This window comes from Leptodactylus fuscus, chromosome 3 (genome assembly GCF_031893055.1).
Source record: "Leptodactylus fuscus isolate aLepFus1 chromosome 3, aLepFus1.hap2, whole genome shotgun sequence".
Classification (NCBI taxonomy): domain Eukaryota; kingdom Metazoa; phylum Chordata; class Amphibia; order Anura; family Leptodactylidae; genus Leptodactylus; species Leptodactylus fuscus.
The window spans coordinates 46,015,855-46,036,956 of NC_134267.1; the positions used below are offsets into that span (position 1 = coordinate 46,015,855).

The following is a 21,102-nucleotide window of genomic DNA, read 5'->3' on the forward strand; positions in this document are numbered from 1 at the left end:
AGAAGTAAAATTAGCAAGAGTGGGATTTGAACCCACCAGGATATATTAAAATTGGAAAAGGTTGGGCGTGGCTTAGGAAAAAGAGGGCTTGGCTTGATAGAAAAGGGGCTTGGCCTAAGATACATCTCAATATACCATAACATTGCTGCACAATTTTGGAGCAAAAATAGGTGGTGTAAACTTAGACTAGACACTCTAAAGATTTTCCAAATTCATCATTCAGCTTTAGACAGTTTGATAAATCCGGGACAGTTTTAAACGATCTCATCTAAGTTTGCAATGTTTTACTATTAGGCAGTATTAGCAAATATGCCCCAGAGTCTTTTGGAGAGGTTCCATTGTGTTCGATAACTGACGGAAATTGTCGCATCTAGTTGGATTTCAAAATGTTTTCAAGTTTGTAGACACGTGGTTTTTCAGAAAAGGAGACGTAATTTAAATGGGCCAATGTTCTGTTGCAAAATGTTGACCCAAATTAGGCCAATTAAAAGGTGGTATCAACTTAGACTGGACAGTATAAAGATTCACTAGATTTATCACTCAGCATCTAATGCATTCTCAGTCTACCTGCCTAAGTGTACACTGTCTGACTAGCAATAATTCTGAAACTGTATATGCAAAATATGCAAGACTATTGAATGAAATTTAAGTGAATACTATAATTGATGTGGTGTTTGATCTACTTCTTTTGTACAATGACTATCAAAAAATAAATTTCACTAGTCTAAACTTAGAAAAAAAAATTAGAGCTGTGTTTGCATTAAATGTCAATTGTGAGCAACAATTTTTTTTTGGCAACCCACCAGGATGGCCGAGTGGTTAAGGCGTTGGACTTAAGATCCACTAGATATATATCCGCGTGGGTTCAAACCCCACTCCTGGTAACACTTTTTGTTTCAGATGGTACTGATGAGAATGTCTCACAATCAACTTTGTTGTATTAGAATGTATTCAGCAAAATCTTTGGAACAAAATCGCACTTTCTGTAAACCGCTTGTTGGCACACCCATCCTGCCAAATGTTGCACCAGGATGGGCGAGTGGTTAAGACGTTGGATTTAATAATCCAATCGATATATATCCGCGTGGGTTCAAACCCCTCTCCTGGTAATACCTTTTGTTTCAAATGGCAATGATGAGAGTGTCTCAAAATCGACTTTGTTGTATTAGCAAGTATTCAGCAAAATCTTTGGAACAAAATCGCACATTCTGTAACCCGCTTGTCGGCACACCCATTCAGCAAACTGCTGCACCAGGATGGCCGAGTGGTGAAGGCGTTGGGCTTAAGATCCAATGGATTTGTATCCGCGTGGGTTCGAACCCCACTCCTGGTATGCGTTTTAACTTCAGACTTCTTGAAATACTCTCTAAATGGAGCAAGATCTTCTTCTAAGGTAACACAGTCTTTCTGTGTCCTCATCACCAATGTTCCATGACAAGATGTAGTGTCAGAACGCCCAATTATTCCAAGCAGCTTCACCAAAAGAAAAGAAATCCTAGCGGAAGTTTTCCCAAATTAGTGTGATTGTGCCGCCACAGAGATGTAGAAGATTCTGTATTAATGAACTTACGTGGATTCTGAAACACTTTTATCATTGCCTATTGAAAGAAGTAAAATTAGCAAGAGTGGGATTTGAACCCACCAGGATATATTAAAATTGGAAAAGGTTGGGCATAGCTTAGGAAAAAGAGGGCTTGGCTTGATAGAAAAGGGGCTTGGCCTAAGATACATCCCAATATACCACAACATTGCTGCACAATTTTGGAGCAATAATAGGTGGTGTAAACTTAGACTAGACACTCTAAAGATTTTCCAAATTCATCATTCAGCTTTAGACAGTTTGATAAATCCGGCACAGTTTTAAACGATCTCATCTAAGTTTGCAATGTTTTACTATTAGGCAGTATTAGCAAATATGCCCCAGAGTCTTTTGGAGAGGTTCCATTGTGTTCGATACCTGACGAAAATTGTCACATGTAGTTGGAGTTCAAAATGTTTTCAAGTTTGTAGACACGTGGTTTTTCAGAAAAGGAGACGTAATTTAAATGGGCCAATGTTCTGTTGCAAAATGTTGACCCAAATTAGGCCAATTAAAAGGTGGTATCAACTTAGACTGGACAGTATAAAGATTCACTAGATTTATCATTCAGCATCTAGTGCATTCTCAGTCTACCTGCCTAAGTGTACACTGTCTGACTAGCAATAATTCTGAAACTGTATATGCAAAATATGCAAGACTATTGCATGAAATTTAAGTGAATGCTATAATTGATGTGGTGCCTGATCTACTTCTTTTGTACAATGACTATCAAAAAACGAATTTCACTAGTCTAAACTTAGAAAAAAAATTAGAGCTGCATTTGCATTAAATGTCAATTCTGAGCAACAATATTTTTTGCATCCCACCAGGATGGCCGAGTGGTTAAGGCGTTGGACTTAAGATCCAATAGATATATATCCGCGTGGGTTCAAACCCCACTCCTGGTAATGCTTTTTGTTTCAAATGGCACTGATGAGAATGTCTCACAATCAACTTTGTTGTATTAGAATGTATTCAGCAAAAACTTTGGAACAAAATCGCACTTTCTGTAAACCGCTTGTTGGCACACCCATCCAACAAAACGTTGCACCAGGATGGCCGAGTGGTTAAGGCATTGGACTTAAGATCCAATGGATATATATCCGCGTGGGTTCAAACCCCACTCCTGGTAACGTTTTTTGTTTCAAATGGCACTGATGAGAATGTCTCACAATCAACTTTGTTGTATTAGCATGTATTCAGCAAAAACTTTGGAACAAAATCGCACTTTCTGTAAACCGCTTGTTGGCACACCCATCCAGCAAAACCTTGCACCAGGATGGCCGAGTGGTTAAGGCGTTGGACTTAAGATCCAATGGATATATGTCCGCGTGGGTTCAAACCCAACTCCTAGTAATATTTTTGTTTCAAATGGCAATGATGAGAGTGTCTCAAAATCGACTTTGTTGTATTAGGAAGTATTCAGCAAAATCTTTGGAACAAAATCGCACTTTCTGTAACCCGCTTGTCGGCACACCCATTCAGCAAACTGCCGCACCAGGATGGCTGAGTGGTTAAGGCGTTGGGCTTAAGATCCAATGGATATGTATCCGCGTGGGTTAGAACCCCACTCCTGATATGAGTTTTAACTTCAGACTTCTTGAAATACTCTCTAAATGGAGCAAGATCTTCTTCTAAGGTAACACAGTCTTTCTGTGTCCTCATCACCAATGTTCCATGACAAGATGTAGTGTCAGAACGCCCAATTATTCCAAGCAGTTTCGGCAGCTTCACCAAAAGAAAAGAAATCCTAGCGGAAGTTTTCCCAAATTAGTGTGATTGTGCCGCCGCAGAGATGTAGAAGATTCTGTATTAATGCACTTACGTAGATTCTGAAACACTTTTATCATTGCCTATTGAAAGAAGTAAAATTAGCAAGAGTGGGATTTGAACCCACCAGGATATATTAAAATTGGAAAAGGTTGGGCATGGCTTAGGAAAAAGAGGGCTTGGCTTGATAGAAAAGGGGCTTGGCCTAAGATACATCCCAATATACCATAACATTGCTGCACAATTTTGGAGCAAAAATAGGTGGTGTAAACTTAGACTAGACACTCTAAAGATTTTCCAAATTCATCATTCAGCTTTAGACAGTTTGATAAATCCGGGACAGTTTTAAACGATCTCATCTAAGTTTGCAATGTTTTACTATTAGGCAGTATTAGCAAATATGCCCCAGAGTCTTTTGGAGAGGTTCCATTGTGTTCGATAACTGACGGAAATTGTCGCATCTAGTTGGATTTCAAAATGTTTTCAAGTTTGTAGACACGTGGTTTTTCAGAAAAGGAGACGTAATTTAAATGGGCCAATGTTCTGTTGCAAAATGTTGACCAAAATTAGGCCAATTAAAAGGTGGTATCAACTTAGACTGGACAGTATAAAGATTCACTAGATTTATCATTCAGCATCTAGTGCATTTTCAGTCTACCTGCCTAAGTGTACACTGTCTGACTAGCAATAATTCTGAAACTGTATATGCAAAATATGCAAGACTATTGCATGAAATTTAAGTGAATGCTATAATTGATGTGATGCCTGATCTACTTCTTTTGTACAATGACTATCAAAAAACGAATTTCACTAGTCTAAACTTAGAAAAAAAATTAGAGCTGCATTTGCATTAAATGTCAATTCTGAGCAACAATATTTTTTGCATCCCACCAGGATGGCCTAGTGGTTAAGGTGTTGGACTTAAGATCCAATAGATATATATCCGCGTGGGTTCAAACCCCACTCCTGGTAATGCTTTTTGTTTCAAATGGCACTGATGAGAATGTCTCACAATCAACTTTGTTGTATTAGAATGTATTCAGCAAAAACTTTGGAACAAAATCGCACTTTCTGTAAACCGCTTGTTGGCACACCCATCCAGCAAAATTTTGCACCAGGATGGCCGAGTGGTTAAGGCGTTGGACTTAAGATCCAATGGATATATATCCGCGTGGGTTCAAACCCCACTCCTTGTAACGCTTTTTGTTTCAAATGGCACTGATGAGAATGTCTCACAATCAACTTTGTTGTATTAGCATGTATTCAGCAAAAACTTTGGAACAAAATCGCACTTTCTGTAATCCGCTTGTTGGCACACCCATCCAGCAAAACGTTGCACCAGGATGGCCGAGTGGTTAAGGCGTTGGACTTAAGATCCAATGGATATATGTCCGCGTGGGTTCAAACCCCACTCCTGGTAATACTTTTTGTTTCAAATGGCAATGATGAGAGTGTCTCAAAATCGACTTTGTTGTATTAGCAAGTATTCAGCAAAATCTTTGGAACAAAATCGCACTTTCTGTAACCCGCTTGTCGGCACACCCATTCAGCACACTGCTGCACCAGGATGGCCGAGTGGTTAAGGCGTTGGGCTTAAGATCCAATGGATATGTATCCGCGTGGGTTCGAACCCCACTCCTGGTATGAGTTTTAACTTCAGACTTCTTGAAATACTCTCTAAATGGAGCAAGATCTTCTTCTAAGGTAACACAGTCTTTCTGTGTCCTCATCACCAATGTTCCATGACAAGATGTAGTGTCAGAACGCCCAATTATTCCAGGCAGCTTCACCAAAAGAAAAGAAATCCTAGCGGAAGTTTTCCCAAATTAGTGTGATTGTGCCGCCGCAGAGATGTAGAAGATTCTGTATTAATGCACTTACGTAGATTCTGAAACACTTTTATCATTGCCTATTGAAAGAAGTAAAATTAGCTAGAGTGGGATTTGAACCCACCAGGATATATTCAAATTGGAAAAGGTTGGGCATGGCTTAGGAAAAAGAGGGCTTGGCTTGATAGAAAAGGGGCTTGGCCTAAGATACATCCCAATATACCATAACATTGCTGCACAATTTTGGAGCAAAAATAGGTGGTGTAAACTTAGACTAGACACCCTAAAGATTTTCCAAATTCATCATTCAGCTTTAGACAGTTTGATAAATCCGGGACAGTTTTAAACGATCTCATCTAAGTTTGCAATGTTTTACTATTAGGCAGTATTAGCAAATATGCCCCAGAGTCTTTTGGAGAGGTTCCATTGTGTTCGATAACTGACGGAAATTGTCGCATCTAGTTGGATTTCAAAATGTTTTCAAGTTTGTAGACACGTGGTTTTTCAGAAAAGGAGACGTAATTTAAATGGGCCAATGTTCTGTTGCAACATGTTGACCCAAATTAGGCCAATTAAAAGGTGGTATCAACTTAGACTGGACAGTATAAAGATTCACTAGATTTATCATTCAGCATCTAGTGCATTCTCAGTCTACCTGCCTAAGTGTACACTGTCTGACTAGCAATAATTCTGTAACTGTATATGCAAAATATGCAAGACTATTGCATGAAATTTAAGTGAATGCTATAATTGATGTGGTGCCTGATCTACTTCTTTTGTACAATGACTATCAAAAAACGAATTTCACTAGTCTAAACTTAGAAAAAAAATTAGTGCTGCGTTTGCATTAAATGTCAATTCTGAGCAACAATTTTTTTTTTGGCATCCCACCAGGATGGCCGAGTGGTTAAGGCGTTGGACTTAAGATCCAATGGATATATATCCGCGTGGGTTCAAACCCCACTCCTGGTAACGCTTTTTGTTTCAAATGGCACTGATGAGAATGTCTCACAATCAACTTTGTTGTATTAGCATGTATTCAGCAAAAACTTTGGAACAAAATCGCACTTTCTGAAAACCGCTTGTTGGCACACCCATGCAGCAAAACCTTGCACCAGGATGGCCGAGTGGTTAAGGCGTTGAACTTAAGATCTAATGGATATATGTCCGCGTGGGTTCAAACCCCACTCCTGGTAATACTTTTTGTTTCAAATGGCAATGATGAGAGTGTCTCAAAATCGACTTTGTTGTATTAGCAAGTATTCAGCAAAATCTTTGGAACAAAATCGCACTTTCTGTAACCCGCTTGTCGGCACACCCATTCAGCAAACTGCCGCACCAGGATGGCCGAGTGGTTAAGGCGTTGGGCTTAAGATCCAATGGCATATGTATCCGCGTGGGTTCGAACCCCACTCCTGGTATGAGTTTTAACTTCAGACTTCTTGAAATACTCTCTAAATGGAGCAAGATCTTCTTCTAAGGTAACACAGTCTTTCTGTGTCCTCATCACCAATGTTCCATGACAAGATGTAGTGTCAGAACGCCCAATTATTCCAAGCAGTTTCGGCAGCTTCACCAAAAGAAAAGAAATCCTAGCGGAAGTTTTCCCAAATTAGTGTGATTGTGCTGCCGCAGAGATGTAGAAGATTCTGTATTAATGCACTTACGTAGATTCTGAAACACTTTTATCATTGCCTATTGAAAGAAGTAAAATTAGCAAGAGTGGGATTTGAACCCACCAGGATACATTAAAATTGGAAAAGGTTGGGCATGGCTTAGGAAAAAGAGGGCTTGGCTTGATAGAAAAGGGGCTTGGCCTAAGATACATCCCAATATACCATAACATTGCTGCACAATTTTGGAGCAAAAATAGGTGGTGTAAACTTAGACTAGACACTCTAAAGATTTTCCAAATTCATCATTCAGCTTTAGACAGTTTGATAAATCCGGGACAGTTTTAAACGATCTCATCTAAGTTTGCAATGTTTTACTATTAGGCAGTATTAGCAAATATGCCCCAGAGTCTTTTGGAGAGGTTCCATTGTGTTCGATAACTGACGGAAATTGTCGCATCTAGTTGGATTTCAAAATGTTTTCAAGTTTGTAGACACGTGGTTTTTCAGAAAAGGAGACGTAATTTAAATGGGCCAATGTTCTGTTGCAAAATGTTGACCAAAATTAGGCCAATTAAAAGGTGGTATCAACTTAGACTGGACAGTATAAAGATTCACTAGATTTATCATTCAGCATCTAGTGCATTTTCAGTCTACCTGCCTAAGTGTACACTGTCTGACTAGCAATAATTCTGAAACTGTATATGCAAAATATGCAAGACTATTGCATGAAATTTAAGTGAATGCTATAATTGATGTGATGCCTGATCTACTTCTTTTGTACAATGACTATCAAAAAACGAATTTCACTAGTCTAAACTTAGAAAAAAAATTAGAGCTGCATTTGCATTAAATGTCAATTCTGAGCAACAATATTTTTTGCATCCCACCAGGATGGCCTAGTGGTTAAGGTGTTGGACTTAAGATCCAATAGATATATATCCGCGTGGGTTCAAACCCCACTCCTGGTAATGCTTTTTGTTTCAAATGGCACTGATGAGAATGTCTCACAATCAACTTTGTTGTATTAGAATGTATTCAGCAAAAACTTTGGAACAAAATCGCACTTTCTGTAAACCGCTTGTTGGCACACCCATCCAGCTAAACGTTGCACCAGGATGGCCGAGTGGTTAAGGCATTGGACTTAAGATCCAATGGATATATATCCGCGTGGGTTCAAACCCCACTCCTGGTAACGCTTTTTGTTTCAAATGGCACTGATGAGAATGTCTCACAATCAACTTTGTTGTATTAGCATGTATTCAGCAAAAACTTTGGAACAAAATCGCACTTTCTGAAAACCGCTTGTTGGCACACCCATGCAGCAAAACCTTGCACCAGGATGGCCGAGTGGTTAAGGCGTTGGACTTAAGATCTAATGGATATATGTCCGCGTGGGTTCAAACCCCACTCCTGGTAATACTTTTTGTTTCAAATGGCAATGATGAGAGTGTCTCAAAATCGACTTTGTTGTATTAGCAAGTATTCAGCAAAATCTTTGGAACAAAATCGCACTTTCTGTAACCCGCTTGTCGGCACACCCATTCAGCAAACTGCCGCACCAGGATGGCCGAGTGGTTAAGGCGTTGGGCTTAAGATCCAATGGATATGTATCTGCGTGGGTTCGAACCCCACTCCTGGTATGAGTTTTAACTTCAGACTTCTTGAAATACTCTCTAAATGGAGCAAGATCTTCTTCTAAGGTAACACAGTCTTTCTGTGTCCTCATCACCAATGTTCCATGACAAGATGTAGTGTCAGAACGCCCAATTATTCCAAGCAGTTTCGGCAGCTTCACCAAAAGAAAAGAAATCCTAGCGGAAGTTTTCCCAAATTAGTGTGATTGTGCTGCCGCAGAGATGTAGAAGATTCTGTATTAATGCACTTACGTAGATTCTGAAACACTTTTATCATTGCCTATTGAAAGAAGTAAAATTAGCAAGAGTGGGATTTGAACCCACCAGGATATATTAAAATTGGAAAAGGTTGGGCATGGCTTAGGAAAAAGAGGGCTTGGCTTGATAGAAAAGGGGCTTGGCCTAAGATACATCCCAATATACCATAACATTGCTGCACAATTTTGGAGCAAAAATAGGTGGTGTAAACTTAGACTAGACACTCTAAAGATTTTCCAAATTCATCATTCAGCTTTAGACAGTTTGATAAATCCGGGACAGTTTTAAACGATCTCATCTAAGTTTGCAATGTTTTACTATTAGGCAGTATTAGCAAATATGCCCCAGAGTCTTTTGGAGAGGTTCCATTGTGTTCGATAACTGACGGAAATTGTCGCATCTAGTTGGATTTCAAAATGTTTTCAAGTTTGTAGACACGTGGTTTTTCAGAAAAGGAGACGTAATTTAAATGGGCCAATGTTCTGTTGCAAAATGTTGACCCAAATTAGGCCAATTAAAAGGTGGTATCAACTTAGACTGGACAGTATAAAGATTCACTAGATTTATCATTCAGCATCTAGTGCATTTTCAGTCTACCTGCCTAAGTGTACACTGTCTGACTAGCAATAATTCTGAAACTGTATATGCAAAATATGCAAGACTATTGCATGAAATTTAAGTGAATGCTATAATTGATGTGGTGCCTGATCTACTTCTTTTGTACAATGACTATCAAAAAACGAATTTCACTAGTCTAAACTTAGTAAAAAAATTAGAGCTGCATTTGCATTAAATGTCAATTCTGAGCAACAATATTTTTTGCATCCCACCAGGATGGCCGAGTGGTTAAGCCGTTGGACTTAAGATCCAATAGATATATATCCGCGTGGGTTCAAACCCCACTCCTGGTAATGCTTTTTGTTTCAAATGGCACTGATGAGAATGTCTCACAATCAACTTTGTTGTATTAGAATGTATTCAGCAAAAACTTTGGAACAAAATCGCACTTTCTGTAAACTGCTTGTTGGCACACCCATCCAGCAAAATGTTGCACCAGGATGGCCGAGTGGTTAAGGCATTGGACTTAAGATCCAATGGATATATATCCGCATGGGTTCAAACCCCACTCCTGGTAACGCTTTTTGTTTCAAATGGCACTGATGAGAATGTCTCACAATCAACTTTGTTGTATTAGCATGTATTCAGCAAAAACTTTGGAACAAAATCGCACTTTCTGTAAACCGCTTGTTGGCACACCCATCCAGCAAAACCTTGCACCAGGATGGCCGAGTGGTTAAGGCGTTGGACTTAAGATCCAATGGATATATGTCCGCGTGGGTTCAAACCCCACTCCTGGTAATACTTTTTGTTTCAAATGGCAATGATGAGAGTGTCTCAAAATCGACTTTGTTGTATTAGCAAGTATTCAGCAAAATCTTTGGAACAAAATCGCACTTTCTGTAACCCGCTTGTCGGCACACCCATTCAGCAAACTGCCGCACCAGGATGGCCGAGTGGTTAAGGCGTTGGGCTTAAGATCCAATGGATATGTATCCGCGTGGGTTCGAACCCCACTCCTGGTATGAGTTTTAACTTCAGACTTCTTGAAATACTCTCTAAATGGAGCAAGATCTTCTTCTAAGGTAACACAGTCTTTCTGTGTCCTCATCACCAATGTTCCATGACAAGATGTAGTGTCAGAACGCCCAATTATTCCAAGCAGTTTCGGCAGCTTCACCAAAAGAAAAGAAATCCTAGCGGAAGTTTTCCCAAATTAGTGTGATTGTGCCGCCGCAGAGATGTAGAAGATTCTGTATTAATGCACTTACGTAGATTCTGAAACACTTTTATCATTGCCTATTGAAAGAAGTAAAATTAGCTAGAGTGGGATTTGAACCCACCAGGATATATTAAAATTGGAAAAGGTTGGGCATGGCTTAGGAAAAAGAGGGCTTGGCTTGATAGAAAAGGGGCTTGGCCTAAGATACATCCCAATATACCATAACATTGCTGCACAATTTTGGAGCAAAAATAGGTGGTGTAAACTTAGACTAGACACTCTAAAGATTTTCCAAATTCATCATTCAGCTTTAGACAGTTTGATAAATCCGGGACAGTTTTAAACGATCTCATCTAAGTTTGCAATGTTTTACTATTAGGCAGTATTAGCAAATATGCCCCAGAGTCTTTTGGAGAGGTTCCATTGTGTTCGATAACTGACGGAAATTGTCGCATCTAGTTGGATTTCAAAATGTTTTCAAGTTTGTAGACACGTGGTTTTTCAGAAAAGGAGACGTAATTTAAATGGGCCAATGTTCTGTTGCAAAATGTTGACCAAAATTAGGCCAATTAAAAGGTGGTATCAACTTAGACTGGACAGTATAAAGATTCACTAGATTTATCATTCAGCATCTAGTGCATTTTCAGTCTACCTGCCTAAGTGTACACTGTCTGACTAGCAATAATTCTGAAACTGTATATGCAAAATATGCAAGACTATTGCATGAAATTTAAGTGAATGCTATAATTGATGTGATGCCTGATCTACTTCTTTTGTACAATGACTATCAAAAAACGAATTTCACTAGTCTAAACTTAGAAAAAACAATTAGAGCTGCATTTGCATTAAATGTCAATTCTGAGCAACAATATTTTTTGCATCCCACCAGGATGGCCTAGTGGTTAAGGTGTTGGACTTAAGATCCAATAGATATATATCCGCGTGGGTTCAAACCCCACTCCTGGTAATGCTTTTTGTTTCAAATGGCACTGATGAGAATGTCTCACAATCAACTTTGTTGTATTAGAATGTATTCAGCAAAAACTTTGGAACAAAATCGCACTTTCTGTAAACCGCTTGTTGGCACACCCATCCAGCTAAACGTTGCACCAGGATGGCCGAGTGGTTAAGGCATTGGACTTAAGATCCAATGGATATATATCCGCGTGGGTTCAAACCCCACTCCTGGTAACGCTTTTTGTTTCAAATGGCACTGATGAGAATGTCTCACAATCAACTTTGTTGTATTAGCATGTATTCAGCAAAAACTTTGGAACAAAATCGCACTTTCTGAAAACCGCTTGTTGGCACACCCATGCAGCAAAACCTTGCACCAGGATGGCCGAGTGGTTAAGGCGTTGGACTTAAGATCTAATGGATATATGTCCGCGTGGGTTCAAACCCCACTCCTGGTAATACTTTTTGTTTCAAATGGCAATGATGAGAGTGTCTCAAAATCGACTTTGTTGTATTAGCAAGTATTCAGCAAAATCTTTGGAACAAAATCGCACTTTCTGTAACCCGCTTGTCGGCACACCCATTCAGCAAACTGCCGCACCAGGATGGCCGAGTGGTTAAGGCGTTGGGCTTAAGATCCAATGGATATGTATCTGCGTGGGTTCGAACCCCACTCCTGGTATGAGTTTTAACTTCAGACTTCTTGAAATACTCTCTAAATGGAGCAAGATCTTCTTCTAAGGTAACACAGTCTTTCTGTGTCCTCATCACCAATGTTCCATGACAAGATGTAGTGTCAGAACGCCCAATTATTCCAAGCAGTTTCGGCAGCTTCACCAAAAGAAAAGAAATCCTAGCGGAAGTTTTCCCAAATTAGTGTGATTGTGCTGCCGCAGAGATGTAGAAGATTCTGTATTAATGCACTTACGTAGATTCTGAAACACTTTTATCATTGCCTATTGAAAGAAGTAAAATTAGCAAGAGTGGGATTTGAACCCACCAGGATATATTAAAATTGGAAAAGGTTGGGCATGGCTTAGGAAAAAGAGGGCTTGGCTTGATAGAAAAGGGGCTTGGCCTAAGATACATCCCAATATACCATAACATTGCTGCACAATTTTGGAGCAAAAATAGGTGGTGTAAACTTAGACTAGACACTCTAAAGATTTTCCAAATTCATCATTCAGCTTTAGACAGTTTGATAAATCCGGGACAGTTTTAAACGATCTCATCTAAGTTTGCAATGTTTTACTATTAGGCAGTATTAGCAAATATGCCCCAGAGTCTTTTGGAGAGGTTCCATTGTGTTCGATAACTGACGGAAATTGTCGCATCTAGTTGGATTTCAAAATGTTTTCAAGTTTGTAGACACGTGGTTTTTCAGAAAAGGAGACGTAATTTAAATGGGCCAATGTTCTGTTGCAAAATGTTGACCCAAATTAGGCCAATTAAAAGGTGGTATCAACTTAGACTGGACAGTATAAAGATTCACTAGATTTATCACTCAGCATCTAATGCATTCTCAGTCTACCTGCCTAAGTGTACACTGTCTGACTAGCAATAATTCTGAAACTGTATATGCAAAATATGTAAGACTATTGCATGAAATTTAAGTGAATGCTATAATTGATGTGGTGCCTGATCTACTTCTTTTGTACAATGACTATCAAAAAACGAATTTCACTAGTCTAAACTTAGAAAAAAAATTAGAGCTGCGTTTGCATTAAATGTCAATTCTGAGCAACAATTTTTTTCGGCATCCCACCAGGATGGCCGAGTGGTTAAGGCGTTGGACTTAAGATCCAATGGATATATATCCGCGTGGGTTCAAACCCCACTCCTGGTAACGCTTTTTGTTTCAAATGGCACTGATGAGAATGTCTCACAATCAACTTTGTTGTATTAGAATGTATTCAGCAAAAACTTTGGAACAAAATCGCACTTTCTGTAAACCGCTTGTTGGCACACCCATCCAGCAAAACGTTGCACCAGGATGGCCGAGTGGTTAAGGCGTTGGACTTAAGATCCAATGGATATATATCCGCGTGGGTTCAAACCCCACTCCTGGTAACGCTTTTTGTTTCAAATGGCACTGATGAGAATGTCTCACAATCAACTTTGTTGTATTAGCATGTATTCAGCAAAAACTTTGGAACAAAATCGCACTTTCTGTAAACCGCTTGTTGGCACACCCATCCAGCAAAACGTTGCACCAGGATGGCCGAGTGGTTAAGGCGTTGGACTTAAGATCCAATGGATATATATCCGCGTGGGTTCAAACCCCACTCCTGGTTATACTTTTTGTTTCAAATGGCAATGATGAGAGTGTCTCAAAATCGACTTTGTTGTATTAGCAAGTATTCAGCAAAATCTTTGGAACAAAATCACACTTTCTGTAACCCGCTTGTCGGCACACCCATTCAGCAAACTGCCGCACCAGGATGGCCGAGTGGTTAAGGCGTTGGGCTTAAGATCCAATGGATATGTATCCGCGTGGGTTCGAACTCCACTCCTGGTATGAGTTTTAACTTCAGACTTCTTGAAATACTCTCTAAATGGAGCAAGATCTTCTTCTAAGGTAACACAGTCTTTCTGTGTCCTCATCACCAATGTTCCATGACAAGATGTAGTGTCAGAACGCCCAATTATTCCAAGCAGTTTCGGCAGCTTCACCAAAAGAAAAGAAATCCTAGCGGAAGTTTTCCCAAATTAGTGTGATTGTGCTGCCGCAGAGATGTAGAAGATTCTGTATTAATGCACTTACGTAGATTCTGAAACACTTTTATCATTGCCTATTGAAAGAAGTAAAATTAGCAAGAGTGGGATTTGAACCCACCAGGATATATTAAAATTGGAAAAGGTTGGGCATGGCTTAGGAAAAAGAGGGCTTGGCTTGATAGAAAAGGGGCTTGGCCTAAGATACATCCCAATATACCATAACATTGCTGCACAATTTTGGAGCAAAAATAGGTGGTGTAAACTTAGACTAGACACTCTAAAGATTTTCCAAATTCATCATTCAGCTTTAGACAGTTTGATAAATCCGGGACAGTTTTAAACGATCTCATCTAAGTTTGCAATGTTTTACTATTAGGCAGTATTAGCAAATATGCCCCAGAGTCTTTTGGAGAGGTTCCATTGTGTTCGATAACTGACGGAAATTGTCGCATCTAGTTGGATTTCAAAATGTTTTCAAGTTTGTAGACACGTGGTTTTTCAGAAAAGGAGACGTAATTTAAATGGGCCAATGTTCTGTTGCAAAATGTTGACCCAAATTAGGCCAATTAAAAGGTGGTATCAACTTAGACTGGACAGTATAAAGATTCACTAGATTTATCATTCAGCATCTAGTGCATTTTCAGTCTACCTGCCTAAGTGTACACTGTCTGACTAGCAATAATTCTGAAACTGTATATGCAAAATATGCAAGACTATTGCATGAAATTTAAGTGAATGCTATAATTGATGTGGTGCCTGATCTACTTCTTTTGTACAATGACTATCAAAAAACGAATTTCACTAGTCTAAACTTAGTAAAAAAATTAGAGCTGCATTTGCATTAAATGTCAATTCTGAGCAACAATATTTTTTGCATCCCACCAGGATGGCCGAGTGGTTAAGCCGTTGGACTTAAGATCCAATAGATATATATCCGCGTGGGTTCAAACCCCACTCCTGGTAATGCTTTTTGTTTCAAATGGCACTGATGAGAATGTCTCACAATCAACTTTGTTGTATTAGAATGTATTCAGCAAAAACTTTGGAACAAAATCGCACTTTCTGTAAACTGCTTGTTGGCACACCCATCCAGCAAAATGTTGCACCAGGATGGCCGAGTGGTTAAGGCATTGGACTTAAGATCCAATGGATATATATCCGCATGGGTTCAAACCCCACTCCTGGTAACGCTTTTTGTTTCAAATGGCACTGATGAGAATGTCTCACAATCAACTTTGTTGTATTAGCATGTATTCAGCAAAAACTTTGGAACAAAATCGCACTTTCTGTAAACCGCTTGTTGGCACACCCATCCAGCAAAACCTTGCACCAGGATGGCCGAGTGGTTAAGGCGTTGGACTTAAGATCCAATGGATATATGTCCGCGTGGGTTCAAACCCCACTCCTGGTAATACTTTTTGTTTCAAATGGCAATGATGAGAGTGTCTCAAAATCGACTTTGTTGTATTAGCAAGTATTCAGCAAAATCTTTGGAACAAAATCGCACTTTCTGTAACCCGCTTGTCGGCACACCCATTCAGCAAACTGCCGCACCAGGATGGCCGAGTGGTTAAGGCGTTGGGCTTAAGATCCAATGGATATGTATCCGCGTGGGTTCGAACCCCACTCCTGGTATGAGTTTTAACTTCAGACTTCTTGAAATACTCTCTAAATGGAGCAAGATCTTCTTCTAAGGTAACACAGTCTTTCTGTGTCCTCATCACCAATGTTCCATGACAAGATGTAGTGTCAGAACGCCCAATTATTCCAAGCAGTTTCGGCAGCTTCACCAAAAGAAAAGAAATCCTAGCGGAAGTTTTCCCAAATTAGTGTGATTGTGCCGCCGCAGAGATGTAGAAGATTCTGTATTAATGCACTTACGTAGATTCTGAAACACTTTTATCATTGCCTATTGAAAGAAGTAAAATTAGCTAGAGTGGGATTTGAACCCACCAGGATATATTAAAATTGGAAAAGGTTGGGCATGGCTTAGGAAAAAGAGGGCTTGGCTTGATAGAAAAGGGGCTTGGCCTAAGATACATCCCAATATACCATAACATTGCTGCACAATTTTGGAGCAAAAATAGGTGGTGTAAACTTAGACTAGACACTCTAAAGATTTTCCAAATTCATCATTCAGCTTTAGACAGTTTGATAAATCCGGGACAGTTTTAAACGATCTCATCTAAGTTTGCAATGTTTTACTATTAGGCAGTATTAGCAAATATGCCCCAGAGTCTTTTGGAGAGGTTCCATTGTGTTCGATAACTGACGGAAATTGTCGCATCTAGTTGGATTTCAAAATGTTTTCATGTTTGTAGACACGTGGTTTTTCAGAAAAGGAGATGTAATTTAAATGGGCCAATGTTCTGTTGCAACATGTTGACCCAAATTAGGCCAATTAAAAGGTGGTATCAACTTAGACTGGACAGTATAAAGATTCACTAGATTTATCATTCAGCATCTAGTGCATTCTCAGTCTACCTGCCTAAGTGTACACTGTCTGACTAGCAATAATTCTGAAACTGTATATGCAAAATATGCAAGACTATTGCATGAAATTTAAGTGAATGCTATAATTGATGTGGTGCCTGATCTACTTCTTTTGTACAATGACTATCAAAAAACGAATTTCACTAGTCTAAACTTAGAAAAAAAATTAGAGCTGCGTTTGCATTAAATGTCAATTCTGAGCAACAATTTTTTTTTTGGCATCCCACCAGGATGGCCGAGTGGTTAAGGCGTTGGACTTAAGATCCAATGGATATATATCCGCGTGGGTTCAAACCCCACTCCTGGTAACGCTTTTTGTTTCAAATGGCACTGATGAGAATGTCTCACAATCAACTTTGTTGTATTAGAATGTATTCAGCAAAAACTTTGGAACAAAATCGCACTTTCTGTAAACCGCTTGTTGGCACACCCATCCAGCAAAATTTTGCACCAGGATGGCCGAGTGGTTAAGGCGTTGGACTTAAGATCCAATGGATATATATCCGCGTGGGTTCAAACCCCACTCCTTGTAACGCTTTTTGTTTCAAATGGCACTGATGAGAATGTCTCACAATCAACTTTGTTGTATTAGCATGTATTCAGCAAAAACTTTGGAACAAAATCGCACTTTCTGTAAACCGCTTGTTGGCACACCCATCCAGCAAAACGTTGCACCAGGATGGCCGAGTGGTTAAGGCGTTGGACTTAAGATCCAATGGATATATGTCCGCGTGGGTTCAAACCCCACTCCTGGTAATACTTTTTGTTTCAAATGGCAATGATGAGAGTGTCTCAAAATCGACTTTGTTGTATTAGCAAGTATTCAGCAAAATCTTTGGAACAAAATCGCACTTTCTGTAACCCGCTTGTCGGCACACCCATTCAGCACACTGCTGCACCAGGATGGCCGAGTGGTTAAGGCGTTGGGCTTAAGATCCAATGGATATGTATCCGCGTGGGTTCGAACCCCACCCCTGGTATGAGTTTTAACTTCAGACTTCTTGAAATACTCTCTAAATGGAGCAAGATCTTCTTCTAAGGTAACACAGTCTTTCTGTGTCCTCATCACCAATGTTCCATGACAAGATGTAGTGTCAGAACGCCCAATTATTCCAGGCAGCTTCACCAAAAGAAAAGAAATCCTAGCGGAAGTTTTCCCAAATTAGTGTGATTGTGCCGCCGCAGAGATGTAGAAGATTCTGTATTAATGCACTTACGTAGATTCTGAAACACTTTTATCATTGCCTATTGAAAGAAGTAAAATTAGCTAGAGTGGGATTTGAACCCACCAGGATATATTAAAATTGGAAAAGGTTGGGCATGGCTTAGGAAAAAGAGGGCTTGGCTTGATAGAAAAGGGGCTTGGCCTAAGATACATCCCAATATACCATAACATTGCTGCACAATTTTGGAGCAAAAATAGGTGGTGTAAACTTAGACTAGACACCCTAAAGATTTTCCAAATTCATCATTCAGCTTTAGACAGTTTGATAAATCCGGGACAGTTTTAAACGATCTCATCTAAGTTTGCAATGTTTTACTATTAGGCAGTATTAGCAAATATGCCCCAGAGTCTTTTGGAGAGGTTCCATTGTGTTCGATAACTGACGGAAATTGTCGCATCTAGTTGGATTTCAAAATGTTTTCAAGTTTGTAGACACGTGGTTTTTCAGAAAAGGAGACGTAATTTAAATGGGCCAATGTTCTGTTGCAACATGTTGACCCAAATTAGGCCAATTAAAAGGTGGTATCAACTTAGACTGGACAGTATAAAGATTCACTAGATTTATCATTCAGCATCTAGTGCATTCTCAGTCTACCTGCCTAAGTGTACACTGTCTGACTAGCAATAATTCTGTAACTGTATATGCAAAATATGCAAGACTATTGCATGAAATTTAAGTGAATGCTATAATTGATGTGGTGCCTGATCTACTTCTTTTGTACAATGACTATCAAAAAACGAATTTCACTAGTCTAAACTTAGAAAAAAAATTAGTGCTGCGTTTGCATTAAATGTCAATTCTGAGCAACAATTTTTTTTTTGGCATCCCACCAGGATGGCCGAGTGGTTAAGGCGTTGGACTTAAGATCCAATGGATATATATCCGCGTGGGTTCAAACCCCACTCCTGGTAACGCTTTTTGTTTCAAATGGCACTGATGAGAATGTCTCACAATCAACTTTGTTGTATTAGCATGTATTCAGCAAAAACTTTGGAACAAAATCGCACTTTCTGAAAACCGCTTGTTGGCACACCCATGCAGCAAAACCTTGCACCAGGATGGCCGAGTGGTTAAGGCGTTGGACTTAAGATCCAATGGATATATATCCGCGTGGGTTCAAACCCCACTCCTGGTAACGCTTTTTGTTTCAAATGGCACTGATGAGAATGTCTCACAATCAACTTTGTTGTATTAGAATGTATTCAGCAAAAACTTTGGAACAAAATCGCACTTTCTGTAAACCGCTTGTTGGCACACCCATCCAGCAAAACGTTGCACTAGGATGACCGAGAGGTCAAGGTGTTGGACTTAAGATCCAATGGTTATATATCTGCGTGGGTTCAAACCCCACTCCTGGTAACGCTTTTTGTTTCAAATGGCACTGATGAGAATGTCTCACAATCAACTTTGTTGTATTAGCATGTATTCAGCAAAAACTTTGGAACAAAATCGCACTTTCTGTAAACCGCTTGTTGGCACACCCATCCAGCAAAATGTTGCACCAGGATGGCCGAGTGGTTAAGGCGTTGGACTTAAGATCCAATGGATATATATCTGTGTGGGTTCAAACCCCACTCCTGGTAATACTTTTTGTTTCAAATGGCAATGATGAGAGTGTCTCAAAATCGACTTTGTTGTATTAGCAAGTATTCAGCAAAATCTTTGGAACAAAATCGCACTTTCTGTAACCCGCTTGTCGGCACACCCATTCAGCAAACTGCCGCACCAGGATGGCCGAGTGGTTAAGGCGTTGGGCTTAAGATCCAATGAATATATATCCTCGTGGGTTTGAACCCCACTCTTGGTATGAGTTTTAACTTCAGACTTCTTGAAATACTCTCTAAATGGAGCAAGATCTTCTTCTAAGGTAACACAGTCTTTCTGTGTCCTCATCACCAATGTTCCATGACAAGATGTAGTGTCAGAACACCCAATTATTCCAAGCAGTTTCGGCAGCTTCACCAAAAGAAAAGAAATCCTAGCGGAAGTTTTCCCAAATTAGTGTGATTGTGCCGCCGCAGAGATGTAGAAGATTCTGTATTAATGCACTTACGTAGATTCTGAAACACTTTTATCATTGCCTATTGAAAGAAGTAAAATTAGCAAGAGTGGGATTTGAACCCACCAGGATATATTAAAATTGGAAAAGGTTGGGCATGGCTTAGGAAAAAGAGGGCTTGGCTTGATAGAAAAGGGGCTTGGCCTAAGATACATCCCAATATACCATAACATTGCTGCACAATTTTGGAGCAAAAATAGGTGGTGTAAACTTAGACTAGACACTCTAAAGATTTTCCAAATTCATCATTCAGCTTTAGACAGTTTGATAAATCCGGGACAGTTTTAAACGATCTCATCTAAGTTTGCAATGTTTTACTATTAGGCAGTATTAGCAAATATGCCCCAGAGTCTTTTGGAGAGGTTCCATTGTGTTCGATAACTGACGGAAATTGTCGCATCTAGTTGGATTTCAAAATGTTTTCAAGTTTGTAGACACGTGGTTTTTCAGAAAAGGAGACGTAATTTAAATGGGCCAATGTTCTGTTGCAAAATGTTGACCCAAATTAGGCCAATTAAAAGGTGGTATCAACTTAGACTGGACAGGATAAAGATTCACTCGATTTATCATTCAGCATCTAATGCATTCTCAGTCTACCTGCCTAAGTGTACACTATCTGACTAGCAATAATTCTGAAACTGTATATGCAAAATATGCAAGACTATTGCATGAAATTTAAGTGAATGCTATAATTGATGTGGTGCCTGATCTACTTCTTTTGTACAATGACTATCAAAAAACGAATTTCACTAGTCTAAACTTAGAAAAAAAATTAGAGCTGCGTTTGCATTAAATGTCAATTCTGAGCAACAATTTTTTTTTTGGCATCCCACCAGGATGGCCGAGTGGTTAAGGCGTTGGACTTAAGATCCAATGGATATATATCCGCGTGGGTTCAAACCCCACTCCTGGTAACGCTTTTTGTTTCAAATGGCACTGATGAGAATGTCTCACAATCAATTTTGTTGTATTAGAATGTATTCAGCAAAAACTTTGGAACAAAATCGCACTTTCTGTAAACCGCTTGTTGGCACACCCATCCAGCAAAACGTTGCACCAGGATGGCCGAGTGGTTAAGGCGTTGGACTTAAGATCCAATGGATATATATCCGCGTGGGTTCAAACCCCACTCCTGGTAACGCTTTTTGTTTCAAATGGCACTGATGAGAATGTCTCACAATCA

General features: G+C 39.5%; 44 non-coding genes across 44 annotated transcripts; all 44 read left to right on the forward strand.

The window, feature by feature from the left end:
- Positions 1–801: 801 nt before the first annotated feature.
- TRNAL-UAA (transfer RNA leucine (anticodon UAA)) lies at positions 802–884 on the forward strand. Its single transcript has one exon. It is a non-coding gene; the product is annotated as a tRNA-Leu (tRNA).
- Positions 885–1,250: 366 nt separating this feature from the next.
- Positions 1,251–1,333, forward strand: TRNAL-UAA (transfer RNA leucine (anticodon UAA)). The gene has a single exon. It is a non-coding gene; the product is annotated as a tRNA-Leu (tRNA).
- Positions 1,334–2,404: 1,071 nt separating this feature from the next.
- On the forward strand, positions 2,405–2,487 carry TRNAL-UAA (transfer RNA leucine (anticodon UAA)). The gene has a single exon. It is a non-coding gene; the product is annotated as a tRNA-Leu (tRNA).
- A 141-nt stretch (positions 2,488–2,628) lies between these two features.
- Positions 2,629–2,711, forward strand: TRNAL-UAA (transfer RNA leucine (anticodon UAA)). The gene has a single exon. It is a non-coding gene; the product is annotated as a tRNA-Leu (tRNA).
- A 141-nt stretch (positions 2,712–2,852) lies between these two features.
- On the forward strand, positions 2,853–2,935 carry TRNAL-UAA (transfer RNA leucine (anticodon UAA)). The gene has a single exon. It is a non-coding gene; the product is annotated as a tRNA-Leu (tRNA).
- A 140-nt stretch (positions 2,936–3,075) lies between these two features.
- Positions 3,076–3,158, forward strand: TRNAL-UAA (transfer RNA leucine (anticodon UAA)). Its single transcript has one exon. It is a non-coding gene; the product is annotated as a tRNA-Leu (tRNA).
- A 1,080-nt stretch (positions 3,159–4,238) lies between these two features.
- Positions 4,239–4,321, forward strand: TRNAL-UAA (transfer RNA leucine (anticodon UAA)). Its single transcript has one exon. It is a non-coding gene; the product is annotated as a tRNA-Leu (tRNA).
- Positions 4,322–4,462: 141 nt separating this feature from the next.
- Positions 4,463–4,545, forward strand: TRNAL-UAA (transfer RNA leucine (anticodon UAA)). Its single transcript has one exon. It is a non-coding gene; the product is annotated as a tRNA-Leu (tRNA).
- A 141-nt stretch (positions 4,546–4,686) lies between these two features.
- TRNAL-UAA (transfer RNA leucine (anticodon UAA)) lies at positions 4,687–4,769 on the forward strand. Its single transcript has one exon. It is a non-coding gene; the product is annotated as a tRNA-Leu (tRNA).
- A 141-nt stretch (positions 4,770–4,910) lies between these two features.
- TRNAL-UAA (transfer RNA leucine (anticodon UAA)) lies at positions 4,911–4,993 on the forward strand. Its single transcript has one exon. It is a non-coding gene; the product is annotated as a tRNA-Leu (tRNA).
- Positions 4,994–6,067: 1,074 nt separating this feature from the next.
- TRNAL-UAA (transfer RNA leucine (anticodon UAA)) lies at positions 6,068–6,150 on the forward strand. Its single transcript has one exon. It is a non-coding gene; the product is annotated as a tRNA-Leu (tRNA).
- Positions 6,151–6,291: 141 nt separating this feature from the next.
- On the forward strand, positions 6,292–6,374 carry TRNAL-UAA (transfer RNA leucine (anticodon UAA)). Its single transcript has one exon. It is a non-coding gene; the product is annotated as a tRNA-Leu (tRNA).
- A 141-nt stretch (positions 6,375–6,515) lies between these two features.
- TRNAL-UAA (transfer RNA leucine (anticodon UAA)) lies at positions 6,516–6,599 on the forward strand. The gene has a single exon. It is a non-coding gene; the product is annotated as a tRNA-Leu (tRNA).
- Positions 6,600–7,679: 1,080 nt separating this feature from the next.
- TRNAL-UAA (transfer RNA leucine (anticodon UAA)) lies at positions 7,680–7,762 on the forward strand. The gene has a single exon. It is a non-coding gene; the product is annotated as a tRNA-Leu (tRNA).
- Positions 7,763–7,903: 141 nt separating this feature from the next.
- Positions 7,904–7,986, forward strand: TRNAL-UAA (transfer RNA leucine (anticodon UAA)). The gene has a single exon. It is a non-coding gene; the product is annotated as a tRNA-Leu (tRNA).
- A 141-nt stretch (positions 7,987–8,127) lies between these two features.
- TRNAL-UAA (transfer RNA leucine (anticodon UAA)) lies at positions 8,128–8,210 on the forward strand. Its single transcript has one exon. It is a non-coding gene; the product is annotated as a tRNA-Leu (tRNA).
- A 141-nt stretch (positions 8,211–8,351) lies between these two features.
- TRNAL-UAA (transfer RNA leucine (anticodon UAA)) lies at positions 8,352–8,434 on the forward strand. The gene has a single exon. It is a non-coding gene; the product is annotated as a tRNA-Leu (tRNA).
- A 1,080-nt stretch (positions 8,435–9,514) lies between these two features.
- On the forward strand, positions 9,515–9,597 carry TRNAL-UAA (transfer RNA leucine (anticodon UAA)). The gene has a single exon. It is a non-coding gene; the product is annotated as a tRNA-Leu (tRNA).
- Positions 9,598–9,738: 141 nt separating this feature from the next.
- Positions 9,739–9,821, forward strand: TRNAL-UAA (transfer RNA leucine (anticodon UAA)). The gene has a single exon. It is a non-coding gene; the product is annotated as a tRNA-Leu (tRNA).
- A 141-nt stretch (positions 9,822–9,962) lies between these two features.
- On the forward strand, positions 9,963–10,045 carry TRNAL-UAA (transfer RNA leucine (anticodon UAA)). Its single transcript has one exon. It is a non-coding gene; the product is annotated as a tRNA-Leu (tRNA).
- A 141-nt stretch (positions 10,046–10,186) lies between these two features.
- Positions 10,187–10,269, forward strand: TRNAL-UAA (transfer RNA leucine (anticodon UAA)). Its single transcript has one exon. It is a non-coding gene; the product is annotated as a tRNA-Leu (tRNA).
- A 1,081-nt stretch (positions 10,270–11,350) lies between these two features.
- On the forward strand, positions 11,351–11,433 carry TRNAL-UAA (transfer RNA leucine (anticodon UAA)). Its single transcript has one exon. It is a non-coding gene; the product is annotated as a tRNA-Leu (tRNA).
- Positions 11,434–11,574: 141 nt separating this feature from the next.
- On the forward strand, positions 11,575–11,657 carry TRNAL-UAA (transfer RNA leucine (anticodon UAA)). Its single transcript has one exon. It is a non-coding gene; the product is annotated as a tRNA-Leu (tRNA).
- A 141-nt stretch (positions 11,658–11,798) lies between these two features.
- On the forward strand, positions 11,799–11,881 carry TRNAL-UAA (transfer RNA leucine (anticodon UAA)). The gene has a single exon. It is a non-coding gene; the product is annotated as a tRNA-Leu (tRNA).
- A 141-nt stretch (positions 11,882–12,022) lies between these two features.
- Positions 12,023–12,105, forward strand: TRNAL-UAA (transfer RNA leucine (anticodon UAA)). The gene has a single exon. It is a non-coding gene; the product is annotated as a tRNA-Leu (tRNA).
- Positions 12,106–13,186: 1,081 nt separating this feature from the next.
- Positions 13,187–13,269, forward strand: TRNAL-UAA (transfer RNA leucine (anticodon UAA)). Its single transcript has one exon. It is a non-coding gene; the product is annotated as a tRNA-Leu (tRNA).
- Positions 13,270–13,410: 141 nt separating this feature from the next.
- On the forward strand, positions 13,411–13,493 carry TRNAL-UAA (transfer RNA leucine (anticodon UAA)). Its single transcript has one exon. It is a non-coding gene; the product is annotated as a tRNA-Leu (tRNA).
- Positions 13,494–13,634: 141 nt separating this feature from the next.
- TRNAL-UAA (transfer RNA leucine (anticodon UAA)) lies at positions 13,635–13,717 on the forward strand. Its single transcript has one exon. It is a non-coding gene; the product is annotated as a tRNA-Leu (tRNA).
- A 141-nt stretch (positions 13,718–13,858) lies between these two features.
- On the forward strand, positions 13,859–13,941 carry TRNAL-UAA (transfer RNA leucine (anticodon UAA)). Its single transcript has one exon. It is a non-coding gene; the product is annotated as a tRNA-Leu (tRNA).
- A 1,080-nt stretch (positions 13,942–15,021) lies between these two features.
- TRNAL-UAA (transfer RNA leucine (anticodon UAA)) lies at positions 15,022–15,104 on the forward strand. Its single transcript has one exon. It is a non-coding gene; the product is annotated as a tRNA-Leu (tRNA).
- Positions 15,105–15,245: 141 nt separating this feature from the next.
- Positions 15,246–15,328, forward strand: TRNAL-UAA (transfer RNA leucine (anticodon UAA)). Its single transcript has one exon. It is a non-coding gene; the product is annotated as a tRNA-Leu (tRNA).
- A 141-nt stretch (positions 15,329–15,469) lies between these two features.
- On the forward strand, positions 15,470–15,552 carry TRNAL-UAA (transfer RNA leucine (anticodon UAA)). Its single transcript has one exon. It is a non-coding gene; the product is annotated as a tRNA-Leu (tRNA).
- Positions 15,553–15,693: 141 nt separating this feature from the next.
- On the forward strand, positions 15,694–15,776 carry TRNAL-UAA (transfer RNA leucine (anticodon UAA)). The gene has a single exon. It is a non-coding gene; the product is annotated as a tRNA-Leu (tRNA).
- A 1,083-nt stretch (positions 15,777–16,859) lies between these two features.
- TRNAL-UAA (transfer RNA leucine (anticodon UAA)) lies at positions 16,860–16,942 on the forward strand. Its single transcript has one exon. It is a non-coding gene; the product is annotated as a tRNA-Leu (tRNA).
- A 141-nt stretch (positions 16,943–17,083) lies between these two features.
- Positions 17,084–17,166, forward strand: TRNAL-UAA (transfer RNA leucine (anticodon UAA)). Its single transcript has one exon. It is a non-coding gene; the product is annotated as a tRNA-Leu (tRNA).
- Positions 17,167–17,307: 141 nt separating this feature from the next.
- Positions 17,308–17,390, forward strand: TRNAL-UAA (transfer RNA leucine (anticodon UAA)). Its single transcript has one exon. It is a non-coding gene; the product is annotated as a tRNA-Leu (tRNA).
- Positions 17,391–17,531: 141 nt separating this feature from the next.
- On the forward strand, positions 17,532–17,614 carry TRNAL-UAA (transfer RNA leucine (anticodon UAA)). The gene has a single exon. It is a non-coding gene; the product is annotated as a tRNA-Leu (tRNA).
- A 1,074-nt stretch (positions 17,615–18,688) lies between these two features.
- Positions 18,689–18,771, forward strand: TRNAL-UAA (transfer RNA leucine (anticodon UAA)). The gene has a single exon. It is a non-coding gene; the product is annotated as a tRNA-Leu (tRNA).
- A 141-nt stretch (positions 18,772–18,912) lies between these two features.
- TRNAL-UAA (transfer RNA leucine (anticodon UAA)) lies at positions 18,913–18,995 on the forward strand. Its single transcript has one exon. It is a non-coding gene; the product is annotated as a tRNA-Leu (tRNA).
- Positions 18,996–19,136: 141 nt separating this feature from the next.
- On the forward strand, positions 19,137–19,219 carry TRNAL-UAA (transfer RNA leucine (anticodon UAA)). The gene has a single exon. It is a non-coding gene; the product is annotated as a tRNA-Leu (tRNA).
- A 141-nt stretch (positions 19,220–19,360) lies between these two features.
- On the forward strand, positions 19,361–19,443 carry TRNAL-UAA (transfer RNA leucine (anticodon UAA)). The gene has a single exon. It is a non-coding gene; the product is annotated as a tRNA-Leu (tRNA).
- Positions 19,444–19,584: 141 nt separating this feature from the next.
- On the forward strand, positions 19,585–19,667 carry TRNAL-UAA (transfer RNA leucine (anticodon UAA)). Its single transcript has one exon. It is a non-coding gene; the product is annotated as a tRNA-Leu (tRNA).
- Positions 19,668–20,750: 1,083 nt separating this feature from the next.
- On the forward strand, positions 20,751–20,833 carry TRNAL-UAA (transfer RNA leucine (anticodon UAA)). Its single transcript has one exon. It is a non-coding gene; the product is annotated as a tRNA-Leu (tRNA).
- A 141-nt stretch (positions 20,834–20,974) lies between these two features.
- TRNAL-UAA (transfer RNA leucine (anticodon UAA)) lies at positions 20,975–21,057 on the forward strand. The gene has a single exon. It is a non-coding gene; the product is annotated as a tRNA-Leu (tRNA).
- The last annotated feature ends 45 nt before the right edge of the window (positions 21,058–21,102 follow it).